Raw genomic sequence first — 6,000 nt, 5'->3', positions numbered from 1 at the left:
CATGAGAGGCATAGAGAGAGGCAGAGACACAGGCAGAGGGAGAAGCAGGCTCCCTGCAGGGACTCCTGGATCATGGGACTCCTGGATCATGCCCTGAACTGAAGGCAGATGCTCAACCACTGAGGCGTCTCTGGATTAGTTCATTTAATCCTCATGTGTTAGACACACCAAAGTGAGATCTCAGTGACTCATGTGCTTGTATCATCTTCCCTTTAGGATGGGCAGAATCTATGCCTTGCTATTAACCAAGAGAATGTAGCAGAAGTGGTGAGATAATTATTCCTGTGATTACTTTAGCTGAAATAAGATCCCGTCTTACCAGGCAGAAATAAGAGATTCTCCAGCTGGCCTTGAATATGTAAGTTGTCATATTATCAGAGGACCTATGAGAGGTCTTCCTGGCATGGATTGCAGGAGGCCTCCCAGAGCTGAGGGAAGATAACAGCAAGAAAACAAGGACTTCATTCTCACAAACACAAGGCACTGAATTCAGCTGATGTAACTTTGAAGAGGACATCAAACTCCTAAAAGGAAGGCAGCCTGGCCAAAATCTTGATTGTAGCCTTAGGTGATCTTCAACAGAGGACCTGTGTCCGGACTCCTGACTCACAGAAAACATAAGGTATTAAATGTATGTTGTTTTAATCTGCTAAATCTGTGGTAATTTATTACAAAAAATAGATAATTAATACATTTTAAACCAACCCCACTGATGGTTGCCAGAGGAGAAGTGGGAGGGGGGTTAGACAAAGTGGGTAAAAGGGAATGGGAGATACAGGCTTCTAGTTGTGGAATGAATAAGTCATGGGAATAAAAGGTACAGCATAAGGAATATTCAGTGATACCATAGGGTGATGTATCGGGACAGATGTTAGCTACACTTGTGAACGCAGCATATGTATAAACTTATCAAATCACTGTTATACACCTAAAACAAACGAGGTGTTGTTTGTCAACTATACTAAAAAAAAAAAATCCATGAATTCAGTAGTATTTTTTTATTTTTTATTATTTCTGATATGTTAATTGAAGTGTGGATTGATTAAATAACTTCAAGTTTACACAGCTAGTAAATGGTAGAACTAGAATCTCGAACCCACGTGGCACAAAGATGAGAATAAATGTCTATAATCTTAACTTCATGTATAGGAAACTAGAACATTCACTGTTAAATAACCAGACTGCTGATAGGCTACAAATCTATGATATCCTCTAGATGACTATGAATTATTTTCTGATTTTCAACATGCCTGTTGAGAAGGTTTCCTTATTTTTATATTCCCATATATATTTTCAATAAGCTTCTTTTAGTTAGGTTACCCAGAAATTTTTTTTTTCCTCTGTTCTTAAAATACTTTAGTGAGTTAGGAACATCTATGGGAAAGTAAAAGCATGTATGCCTATCATCCATTACTCCAATATCCACCTTACTACAGTAAGAACCACCTTGGATAAAATAAAGGAATTCATGTATTATATATGGAATTATGGAGGGGGACATCTTAATGAGCTAAGAATTTTGTTTCATCCCAGAGCTTCTAAGCTATACCACTATTATAGTTAAATAACACATATGATTTACTTGTAAAGCCTAGTTTACCCATTGGGTTTTAGGTAAACATTTTAATATAAGCACCATAATAATGAAACCAAATTATTGCAGCGTTACTTAAAATTTTGTGAATGCAACTAAACTAGCACACTATTCAGTAGTTGCAAAGCTAAAATATTCAGGGAGATTTTGTACAAATCTATTACATCTAATTATAATTGGGATTCCTGTTTTGTTTTGTTTTTTTGCATCCTAAAGGAGAAAAGTTAGATTAAATTATATTCTTTTCTTAATAATGAGAATTTGTTTATCCATTCATCTACTAATGAACATGTGGGTTATTTCCTAATTTTGTCTACTATAAATAATGCAGATATAATATATAGAAGTTTTTCTGTGGACATATGGATTATCTCTCATTCTCTTTATCTGAGGATGTCTGATTTCTCCTTCATGTTTCCTTTTTATCATTTTAATTCCAGTTAGTTAGCATACAGTATGACACTAGTTTTGGGTATACAATATAGTGATTCAACACTTCCATACATCACCTAATGCTCATCACAAGTGTGCCCTTAGTCCCCATCACCTATCTCACCCATTCTCCCATCCACCTCCATTCTGGTAACCATAAGTTTGTTCTCTATAGTTAAGAGTCTGTTCCTTAATTTCTCTCTCTCTTTTTTCTCTTTGTTTTGTTTCTTAAATTCCACATATGAGTGAAATCATAATATTTGTCTTTCTCTGACTTATATTGCTTAGGATTATATTCTCTAGTTCCTTTCATGTCATTGCAAATGACAAGATTTCATTTGTGCCTGAATAATATTTCAGTGTGTGTGAGTGTATGTGTAGACACTTGGTCTCCTTCCATAATTTGGCTATTGTAAACAATGCTGATATAAAGTTAGGGGTGCATGTATAGTGTTGAATTAGTGTTTTTGTATTCTTTGGATAAATACTCAGTAGTGTGATTGCTGGATCATAGGATATCTCTATTTTTAATTTTTTGAGGAACCTCCATACTCTTTTCCACAGTAGCTATATCACTTTGCATTCTCATCAACAGTGCAAGAGCATTCCTTTTTCTAGGATGTTGACATCCTTGTCAACATATGTGTTTTCTTGTGATTTTGGTTTTAGCCATATTGACAAATGTGAGGTGATATTTCATTGTAGTTTTGATTTGCATTATTTCCCTGATGTTGAGTGATGTTGACCATTTTTTCACATGTCTGTTGGCCAACTGGATGTCTTCTTTGGATAAATGTCCAGTCATGTCTTCCACCCAATTTTAAAATTGGATTATTTATTTTTGGGGATATGAGTTTTGTAAGTTCTTCATATATTTTGGATATTAACCCTTTATGGAATATGTCATTTGCAAATACCTTCTCTCAATCAGTAAGTTGCCATTTAGTTGTTGTTGTTGTTGTTGTTGTTGTTGTTTTTAATTCTTCCCTTCACTGGGCAGAAACTTTTTATTTTGATATAGTCCCAGTAGTTTATTTTTGCCTTTGTTTCCCTTGCCTCAGGAGACATATCTAGAAAAAAGTTGCTATAGCATATGTCAAAGACATTACTGCCTGTGTTCTCTTCTAGGATTTTTATGGTTTTAGGTCTCACATTTAGGTCCTTAATTCATTTTGAATTTATTTTTTTGTGTATGGTACAAGAAAGTGGTTTAGTTTCATTCTTTTGCATGTTGCCGTCCAGTTTTCCAAATACCATTTTTATAGAGATTGCCGTTTTTCCATTGCATATTCTTTCCTGCTTTGTTGAAGATTAATTGGTCATATAGTTCTGGGTTTATTTCCAAGTTTTCTATTCTATTACTGATCTATGCATCTGTTTTTGTACCAGTATTAAACTGTTTTGATCACTACAATTTGTAACATAATTTAGGTCTAAAATGGTGATGCCCTCCCGCTTTGCTTTTCTTTTTCCAATATTGCTTTGGCTCTTCATTTGTGGTTCCATATACATTTTAGGATTGCTTATTCTAGCTCTGTAAAGAATGCTGTTGGTGTTTTGACAGGGATTGCATTAAATCTGTAGATCATTTTGGGTGATATAGATATTTTAACAATACTCATTCTCCCAATCCATAAGTATGGAATGCCTATCTATTTCCTTATGTCATTATCAATGTTTTTTCATCAGTGTTTATAGTTTTTAGCATATGGGTCTTTCACCTCTTTCATTAGGTTTATACCTAGGTATCTTACTGTTTTGGGTGCAGCTGTAATGGGATCAATTCCTTAATTTCTCTTTCTGCTGCTTCATTATTGGTGGATCAAAATTCAACAGATTCCTGTACATTATTTTGTATCCTGCAACTTAACTGAAATCTTTTATTAGTTCTCGCAGCTTTTTGGTGGACTCTTTCAGGTTTTCTATATATAGTATCATGTCATCTGCAAATAGTGAAAGTCTGACTTCTTCCTTGCTGATTTGGATGCCTGTTATTTCTTTTAGTTGCCTGACTGTTACGGCTAGAACTTCTACTATTATGTTGGATAAAAGTAATGAGAGCAAGCATTCCTGTCTTGTTTCTGACCTGAGGGGCAAAGTTCTCAGTTTTTCCCCATTGAGGACGACGTGAACTGTGGGTTTTTCATCTATGGTCTTTATTATGTTGAGGTATATTCCATCTAAGCCTACTTTATTGAGGACTTCATCATATTGTATTTTCTCAAATACTTTTTCTATATATATTGAAATGATCATATGCTTCTTATTTATCTTATTCATGTGATGCATCACATTGATTGATTTGCAAATATTGAAGTATGCCTGCAATACAGGAATAAATCCCACTTAATCATGATGAATTATTGTTTTTAATTTATTAATAGATCCGGTCTGCTAGTATTTGGTTGAGGATTTTTGGATCTATGTTCATCAGCGATATTGGCCTGTAGTTCTCCTTTTTAATGGTGCCTTTATCTGATTTTGGTATTACTGTAGTGGTGACCTCATACAATGAATTTGGAAGTTTTCCTTCCTTTTCTATTTTTTGGAGTAGTTTGAGAAGAATGTATTAGGTATAAACTCTTCTTTAAATGTTTGGTAGAATTTGCCTGTTAAGCCATCTGATCCTAGACTTTTTGGTGGGGGAGAGGGTTGATTATTGGTTTAATTTTTTGCTGATTATTGGTCTGTTCAAATTTTCTATTTCTTTGAGTTTCAGTTTTGGTAGTTTATGTTTCTAGGAATTTATCCATTTTTCTAGATTATTCAGTTTGGTGGCATATAGTTCTTCATAGTGTTCTAATTGTATTTCTGTGGTGTTGGTTGTTATTTCTCCTCTCTCGTTTGAAATTTTACTTTTTTTTAGTACATTTTATTTTCTTTGTTGATAAATCTAGCTATGGGTTTATCAGTTTTACTGTTTTGTTTTTGGTTTTTGTTTTTGTTTTGTTTTGTTTTCTTTTTGTAAAAAAAAAAAACAGCTCCTGTTTTTATTGATCTATTCTACTGACGTTTTTCAGTTTATGTATCATTTATTTCTACTTTAGTCTTTATTATTTCCTTCCTTCTGCGGGTTTTAGGTTTTTGTTTGTTGTTCTTTTCCTAGTTCCCTTAAGGGTGGGGTTAGGTTGTTTATTTGATATTTTTCTTGTTTATTGAGAGAGGCCTGTATTGCTATAAATTTCTCTTTTAGAACTGCTTTTGCTATATCCCAAGGGTTTTTGAACAATTGTGTTTTCATTTTTATTTGTTTTTATATAATTTTAATTTTTTTTCTCTATCTTCCTGGTTGACCCATTCATTGTTTTACTAGTATATTACTTAACCTCCATATATTTGTAGTCTTTCCAAATTATTCCTTGTGTTGAATTCTAGTTTCATCATGTAGTCAGAAAAAAATACATAGTATTTCTTCAATCTTCATGAATTTGTTGAGGATTGTTTTGTGGCCTAATGTGTGATCTATTCTCAAGAATTTTCCATGTGCACTTGAAAGGAATGTGTATTCTGTTGTTTTAGGATGGAATATTCTGAATATGTCTGCCAAATCCATGTAGTCCAGTGTGTCATCGTAGCCATTTTTTCCCTTGTTGATTTTGTTTGGAAGTAGGGCATTAAAAGTGCTCTACTGTTACTGTATTATTATTGATTAGCTCCTTTAAGTTTGCTATTAACTGTTTTATGTATTTGGGTGCTTCCATGTTAAGTGTTATGTTTTAAAGTCTATTTTGTCTGATATAAGTATTGCTACTCTGGGTTTTTTTTGATATACCTTTGCATGATAACTGTTTCTCTATCTCTTCACTTTGAATCTGCAAGTATCTTTAGGTCTAAAATGAGTCTTGTTTTGACAACATAGATGGGTCTTATTTTTGTGTGTGTGTCATTTTTTTTTAATGCATTCTGTCACACGATGTCTTTTTTCACCTTATGTATTTTGATTTGGTGTTTAGTTCATTTACATTCAAAGTAAT

At 33.5% G+C, this 6,000-nt stretch overlaps 1 protein-coding gene across 2 annotated transcripts in view; it reads left to right on the top strand.

Moving 5' to 3' along the window:
- Window positions 1-462: 462 nt before the first annotated feature.
- MGAT4C (MGAT4 family member C) overlaps window positions 463-6,000 on the top strand; it is a 548,325-nt gene continuing 542,787 nt past the window's right edge. For both annotated transcript variants that reach the window (XM_038558597.1, XM_038558594.1), the window contains exon 1: window positions 463-622. The gene's annotated coding sequence lies outside the window, so the exon portion shown is untranslated. The remainder of the gene's footprint in view (window positions 623-6,000) is intronic.

The sequence above is a fragment of the Canis lupus genome, chromosome 15, assembly GCF_011100685.1.
Source record: "Canis lupus familiaris isolate Mischka breed German Shepherd chromosome 15, alternate assembly UU_Cfam_GSD_1.0, whole genome shotgun sequence".
Classification (NCBI taxonomy): domain Eukaryota; kingdom Metazoa; phylum Chordata; class Mammalia; order Carnivora; family Canidae; genus Canis; species Canis lupus.
Note: the sequence above shows the minus strand (reverse complement) of the source record. Positions and strands in the feature narration are given on the sequence as shown.